At 39.5% G+C, this 7951-nt stretch overlaps 1 long non-coding RNA gene across 1 annotated transcript in view; it reads left to right on the top strand.

Annotated features, from left to right (window-relative positions):
- Positions 1-2262: 2262 nt before the first annotated feature.
- The window catches only part of LOC134399009 (uncharacterized), a 265250-nt gene continuing 259561 nt past the window's right edge, over positions 2263-7951 (top strand). The window contains exon 1 of the long non-coding RNA XR_010025472.1: positions 2263-2380. This is a non-coding gene — a long non-coding RNA (uncharacterized LOC134399009). The remainder of the gene's footprint in view (positions 2381-7951) is intronic.

Below are 7951 nucleotides of genomic sequence, written 5' to 3'. Positions count from 1 at the left end.
CTGCTTAGGAATGGAGCAAGAGGTGGAGGGAAATGCCTGAAATGGACTATCTTAGCTGACAGCGTATTCTGTGCAGCCTAATACTTTTAATTCCATCGCTAGGTTGGAAAAAGTAGGCTAGAGTATTTAGTTATCTTATTGTTCTAAGGCAGCCTTCCCCAACGTGGTGCCTTCCAGGTTGCTAGATTACAATTCCCAGGTGATTCTGGATGGCACCAGGTTTCAAAAACACAGAAAAATCCATTTTCACACTACAAAATTCCATTGAGTGCAGAGCTAAGCCTATCAAATTAGTGACAGTTTAAGCCAGCCTTGATCAACCTTCAGATGCTTTGAACTAAAGCTCCCATCAGACCCAATAAACAGGATGCTGGGAGTTGTAGTCCAAAATATCTTGAAGGTGCCAGGTTGGGGAAGGCTAGTTGACACAATGAAAAAGGAGAAACTGCAACGCAAAGCTAAGCCAGTCCTGTTCCAAGTGTCCAGTAAAGTATCTGTAATGATGCTGCCACAGGGGTTGGTAAGAACTGGTAACATACCTTCCTGACAACCATGGAAACCGAAGCCCATTTCAACTGAAGAAAGTAGGTGAAAAGAACATGTGTGGGAAGGGTCAGAAGCATAGTCATAGTGACCTATGTACATTCATGTATAGCTGTGCGCATGGGAGTGTCTACACACATTATAATGAAAATGCAAAGTCAGGGACAGAGCCTGCCAGCTGTCCCTAACCTATAGGCTTCAAAGGGTGATGGGAATTTGCAGAGAAAGTGGTTCCGGTAATCCCCTTACAATCAATATTGGAGGCAAGATCTTGAAAAGTTTTAAGCTATGCTTTTATTTAACCATTTTTTGAACATTACAGAAATCATAATCCAGGTAGCACTGATTTCTGGGCATTCTGTTGGGTGGTTTACTCATGCCTGCATCACCCCCTGGTTTCCTGCTGATTAAAAGAGGTATCTTTAGAGTCTAGCATGTACATATCTATGATGGAGGCTTGGAAGTGACATCTGGTTCCTCCTCCACATTTAGACAAGAACCTGATGGTTCATACTGTTTTTCTAGATGACAGCAGGGAATCCCAGCATTGCTTCTCCAGGCATTGCATGGCAGAAAGACTCTGAATTTGCACTGCAACTAAGAGTTGGAATGGGCAAGCCATGCACAACTGTTTTTAATCAGCATCCATGGTGTGTGCAAGCATTGGGCAGTGCTTTTGGGGGGGGCAATACATGCGTCCTATTTTATCTCACAATGTAAAAGCTGTTTTTGCATGAAAATCCTTGTATCTATGTACTTGAAACATGGCAGTCTCAATCCCCAGTAGTGCATCCAGTTTATAAATATAAAAAGTTTATGAATTTATAGATTTAAAAATTTAAAATTTTGAAATTTAAAAATCTGAAAAGTTTCTGTATAAAACACCAGTTTCAGTCACAAATAAGAAGTATGCTGAGCCAAACCTAATTAGGAACAGGCTCAACCTCAGTGATGGATTAGCAATTGGCACCTGGACACACACACACACACACACACACACACACACGGCACAAACACCACTTCAGTCAAACAGAAAAAATATACATAGCCAATTTTTTATTTGCCCTAATGGTCAATGAAAGGAACAAATCCTTGGATTTCTGAATCTCGATTCTGGTTCTGTACCCAGCTCAAAATGGACAGCCTCCAAACTGGTCCAAGCAAAATTGAGGCATTTTCCGAATTGTCAAACTGGGATCTGGGTCAAATCTTGTGGTCAGTGCATACCTCTATTATAAAGGTAAAGGTGATTTTGTCAAGTTGAAAAATGACAGCTTTGACCTCAGTAATTGAATTAACATATTAAAATGAACATCTATAGCACCGTTTAATGTCCACTTTTCTTCAGTTAGTAATTTTGGGTAATAATTCTTGAGAGGACAAATATATGACTTGATCTCAATACATGTTAACAAGTCCATGTGGTTTTGCATATTTGTTTCTCTTCCTTTTTGCAAGTCCACAAACTAGCCAGCAGAGGGCAGAGTAGTATCAGAGCATGAAAAGTTATAGAACGGTATTATTATTATTATTATTATTTATTTATATAGCACCATCAATGTACATGGTGCTGTACAGAGTAAAACAGTAAATAGCAAGACTCTGCCGCATAGGGAGAAACCTGCAACATTTTCCATTAGCGCTGCATGCAGAACATCTGAGCCTTTTCTTAAAAACACAGCCAGACCATTGTATAATTCTTGTCCCTGTCAGGTTTTATCAGCTGCTTTGTAAAGTCCGATGACAGAGCTGTCAGGTTTCTTACTTGAGAAACTGTGTGATGTCTGCAAAGAGGGGGAAAGGGTGACCCTGAAGAAAATAGCGATGTCATGAATCGGTATGTCTCTTATATAGTTCTATATGTCAAAGCTGCATATTTGCGTCTGCAATTCAAGGCTTGGTTGTTTGAACACTTAACATTTTCACTTGCTGGAGGAGTTACTGATGTTAGAGACAGCATAGTAAATAAAGGGTGAGAGAAGTGTTGGAGGGTTATACATGTGGTGTTTTTGTCAGTGGCCTGTTGTGCAAGGAAAAAAATGAAAGCACTTTTAAGTCCTGTCAATTTCAATGTTGAGAACGAAGCATGTTCTTAAATCTCCTGTTCAAGATCTGTGACTTACAATCCTGAGGTATGAGTTCCACTGAGTTTGATGGGGCTTGCTCTACCATAAGAGTGCACATGATTTCAGCTTTAAAAGTGCTTAACTTTGGTAGCTATACAATAGTGAAAGTGAAAAAAAAAATTCAACACACACACACACACACAGCTGTTGACTGTATATAACAGGGATGCAGAACCTGTTTCAGCCACAGGCCCCCACATCCTTATGGCTAACTTTCGGGGGTTGTATGCTAGTGATGAGTGGTCACTCTGCAAAAAGGAAGTAGAACCAAATCTAAAGTGGTCAGGAATACCCCACTGTCATACAGGCGCACAAACATACATAGACCCATTCGCCCTGATACATAACATATTGCCAGTCATTGTCACATCAGTTCTGATTCTCTGTCTTGTCTCTCAACTAAAAACATTGGAGAAATCCACAATGGAATCAAATGAGTTCAGATTTCTATTCATCTGATCTGTGGATTCCATAGCAGATTGGCTTTTCCCTAGTTGCATGGATTCTTCACACTTACAGCAGACCATGTTTTTTTTTCCCTCTGGAATTTTATGCAAATTTAGACATAGGAAAATATGTAAAGTGGGGGAAAAAACCAGTTGCAAACATGCATTTTCCCCATAAGCTAAAACATAAAAATGGACATTATAGGGGGATTTGCATATTTTAGGAGGGGTGTGTGTGTGCATTTTTGCAAGGGCAGATTGGGCAAATGTGAATTTGCACAATTGTGGGAAATTGGGTGGGGGGAGAGAGAATTCTGCCAATGAGCAGATGATGAGACAAAAGGCACTGACAAAGATCCCTGCATCCCTACTCTCAACGTACACACCTTTCAGTTATAAAAATTTTGAGGGAATTTACAGAAGAAAAATCATACCTTCTATTTCCAAAGTTCAGTATAGATCCTTATGTAACCAAAACAGCTACACACACACACACACACACACACACACACACACACACACACGAGGTGCAGGGGCCAGGATCAGCAGAGTAGGGGAGAGAAACATAAGGTTTGCAAAAGTGCAAACAGTCTTTGGAAATTCCCCTTATTAAAATGCTGAATGAGGACTGAGCATGCTCAATGGACACAGAATGCTGACTGAATGTTGGGGATGGGAGGGGAAAAAAAGGTGGGAGAGGGAATGGAATAGAGTATCCTGGAGGAAGACCTGGCTGGCTGGCTGGAACAGGATCATGCCACACTGCAATGTTTTGTTGCAAGTCCAACTTGTAAACAATGAAAACAATGCAAAAAATGCAGACTACAAAACCACAGTAAAGCAGCAGCAATATTTAAAACAGCAGAACAGCAACTTCAATAGATTAAATATTTTAAAATGCCTGGGTCAATGAAAACATCTTTGCCTGGCACCAAAAAGCCATCACTGGGGGTGGGAGTGGAGATGGTGGTAGGTGGAATGGTCCTTCAGTTCCTTCAATAAATAAAAGATCTTGAATCTAAGTGACAGATAAGACCTACTGAATGGGGGAAATTCCAAAATACAACAAAGCCAACCAAAATACCACGGAATAGCTGGTAGACAAATCTGTGAGATTTGGGGTTCTCTTTACAAAGGCATTGTATGGGCAACCTATGCTCTCTAGGTATCTCTTGGGAAACTGTTTGGCCAACAAACCAGTTTGACTAGCCAGTTCTCTGGCCAACCTGTTGCCTGTAGAAGACAAGTCGTACAATTAGTTAAAGGGTTGCAGGACAACAGAAAGAACGTGCTGGTCAGAACTAAAATCAGAAAGGTGGTATCAGGATATACTACAAATAAGAGTAGGGTCAGTAGCTTCTACTGCCTCTGTGTTCTTGCTCATTCTGTTGCACTAGCAGGACCCTACTGCTAGTGCAATGCAGAGTTACTGCTTTGTAACAGAACTCTGAAAATGTGCAGAAATGCCCTTTTCCGGATTGGGACAGGTCAGTGGAGCTCCATTTTGTGAGCTCCGCTGATCTGCCCCATTCTGGAAATAAGAATTTAAAAACTGCAAGCTCCCCATTGCACCAGTGGTGGTTCCTGCTGCCATATGGGCAGTGCAGGATATGGCCTTATGTTACATATGAGTATGCTGATGGAGTTGGTTCCCATGGAGATAGACGCAATCGCAAGCCCTAAGGTATAGCAGTACTTCCTAAATAGCATGCTGAGATTGCCTGACTATCAAAAGGAGAAGACAGACAGGCTTTCTATTTGTGGTAAAGTGGCTTTGGACACACTTCCTGCATTTGATTATGGCCAATTTGTATCCAAGTAAGTCTACAATACGTTCGAATGTGTCCTTGGCTCTGTTCAGTTGGCCAAATTCAATGGGTAGTTATTGACTGGAGATCAGTCATGGGATACCAGGTGCCAGCCCTTCTCACATTCATTTTCCTTAGAATTCGGCTGACTGGGAAAGCTACAACAACATTCATCCATTCTGTAGGCTAAATTGACTGGGAACTCTTTAACTGTTACTTACAGTGAAAAACATGCATTGAATTAAAATGGCATCTGTTTTGTTTCTAGAAATTGTTTCCACTGCTGGCTACACTCCAACAGAAAACCAAGTTCCTTAAGTCTTAAGATATAGCCTCTCTCCCGTATGAACCTGTTTGGAATGTTTGCTCAGTTGCTGACGTTCTTCTTACAGGCGTCCTGCCGATAACTGAGGTACAATTGGTAGCAATAAGAGAAAGGGTTGTTTCAATGGTGGCACCTAGATTTGGAATTACTTCCCCATAAGGGGTGTATTTTGCCTCCTCGTGGCCCGCAGTTCTGTTTTTAACTTAAAGTCTTATAGGATTCATTGTTTTAATTGCTTCCATCTCCTCTTCATTGTTTTAATTATCTTTTATTTATTTATTACATTTTTAATCTGCTCAATAACAAAAGTTCTCTGGGCAGATTATGTAAAGCTAAAAGAATACAAAACATATACCAGCACAAAAGAAACTATGTTTTAGGCCTCTAATAGATGTCTAAACCATTTGGGCAATATGAATTTCTTTTCAAAGTGGCATACCAAACATACTAAAACATTTTGGAACAAACTTCAGAATTCACATTTGAAATGATAAACAGAAAGAACTGTATAACCACTTCATTTTGATCCATCTTAACCCATCATAAGATTGAAAAGCTGTACTTAAAACCATTGAAAACAACATGCAGCTACAACAACTGTAATCCACCCTCTTATTTAAAAACAGATTGAAATAAAAATGTCTTCAGTGCCTACCAAAAAGAAAATAGAGAGGGAGCTAATTGTTCCAGAGATATGGTTCTACTACTGAGAAGGTCCTGTGTCTCATGCCCACCATCCTAATTACTACATAAATTGAGCCTCTATAGCTGATCTTAATGCTTGGGCAGGTTTATATGGGTGTAGGTAGTCCTTTGAATATCTTGGTTTCAAGCCATTTAGGGCTTTAAAGGTCATCAGTGCAGGGCTGGTTTTAGGGGCAGGTAAGCAGCAGGGCTTCCAAGCTTTGGGGCAATTGCCTACTCAACTCTCCACTCTACAGCTGAAACAAAAAGTAGAAATATTGATCTTCATTTGTAAAATTGACAGCATAAACTTGCATGGCCAATGTTACATATATATGGTTTGCAGAAAAAATTACAACATTGGTTCTGTTTGTCACCAAATGGGCTGTGTATGTCTGAGAGTGATTTGTGATCAGATCCATGTCGGCAAATATATCTGGGTTTTGCATCAAAAACCAGAATTGGGTTACAGATGCAATTTATAAAAAAATAATAAGGAATTAAAAGTTGAACAAATGGAGGTAAGTGCCCAAAGTACTCCTCACCCAGGAGTTCCAGTTAGTCCTGAGCAGTGGGAGAGGAGGATAAGCAAATAGACCATTTGTGCACTGGGCAAGAAGCAGAGTTCATGCTTCTATCTTGCTGCCTTGGACTTCTCCTTAGATTCTCCATGGGTATCTCAGTGATCAGTTCCAAAAGAGATAAAGCAGCCACAAATCGGTGTGGATGAATCTATCGGTGTTGGTTTCTGCTGACTTTTTGATTATTCCACCCTTATTTTCGGTTTGTCTTGAAACCGATTCCCCCTCCCAAGTTTGGATTAAAATTTGTAAGCATTGTTGTGCACGTTTCTCCTAATCCATGCAATTGTGTGTGCACTTTTGCAATTTTCCTAATGTAATGCATATTTAAACTTTATTTTCTTTAATGTGCACATTTTGTATGCATTTTTGATTGGAGAATTCTATTACAAAATTGGTTCAAATTTTGAAGGATAACTGAGATTCAGTCTGCATCGTGGCTTGAAAGTGAAAAATTTGGTAAATTTACATTAAAATATGAATGGAATGAATTTCTCCCACATCCCTAGTCACAAACCAAGATAGCTAACATGGTGTTAAAGTGGCTAACAGTACAAATATTCTGAGCAGCTACTAGCTGTCTAATACCAAACAAATGTAATTTTGCATGCCTGCCTTCCTAAAAAATCTTGGTACCTTTTTCCCCCCTTCAGAGCTATTATTATTATTATTATTATTATTATTATTATTATTATTACTATTATTATTATTATTATTATTATTATTATTTTATATAGCACCATCAATGCACATGGCACTGTACAGAATGAGAATAAACAGTGATTCCCTGCCACAAAGACCAACATTCTAATAGAAATAATTTGCATGTATTACATTCTATGCCAAACGAATGTGCTGAATTTGTCTGCGCATCTGCTTGCAAATGATTATCTCATTTAGGCTACACCTGTAGGGCCGCCATTAAATACTAAGCAGTGTATAATTAAAATTTCAGTTTTATTTCTATACTGTCAAGGAAAGGTCTGGTTTGTGTAGGTCTATATAAAATCATACTGCAAATTAATGGTGTTTTTTAATGGGTAATGTTTTGGCCTGCCTCATCTTTTTATTTTTATTTTTAGCCTTTATGAGATTGGATCTCAGACCTTGGTATGTAAGAGTTCAGCCAATCCTTCAGGTGATATTGGGACTTCCTGTCTTCATTTAATTTGGTTTGGTTTCTGCTCTACAGCTACTAGGGAATGGTTTCTCCAATTGGTTGGCACTTATGGATCCTGTCATTGGTCATATAAGTAGTCATGAAGGACTCTACGTAAGCATGATGCCTGGAGTGGGGCCATGTGGTAATATGTCAAGGATGGGGCTACTTGATGCAGCCCTTTCCGCACTCACATGATGTGTTTTACCACTTATAATAACACCTGAATAGGGCCAGACCAAGCACGATACGACACTTTGAAATGTTTTGAAAACTGTA

This window comes from Elgaria multicarinata, chromosome 5 (assembly GCF_023053635.1).
Source record: "Elgaria multicarinata webbii isolate HBS135686 ecotype San Diego chromosome 5, rElgMul1.1.pri, whole genome shotgun sequence".
In the NCBI taxonomy this organism is placed as follows: Eukaryota; Metazoa; Chordata; class Lepidosauria; order Squamata; family Anguidae; genus Elgaria; species Elgaria multicarinata.
Note: the sequence above shows the minus strand (reverse complement) of the source record. Positions and strands in the feature narration are given on the sequence as shown.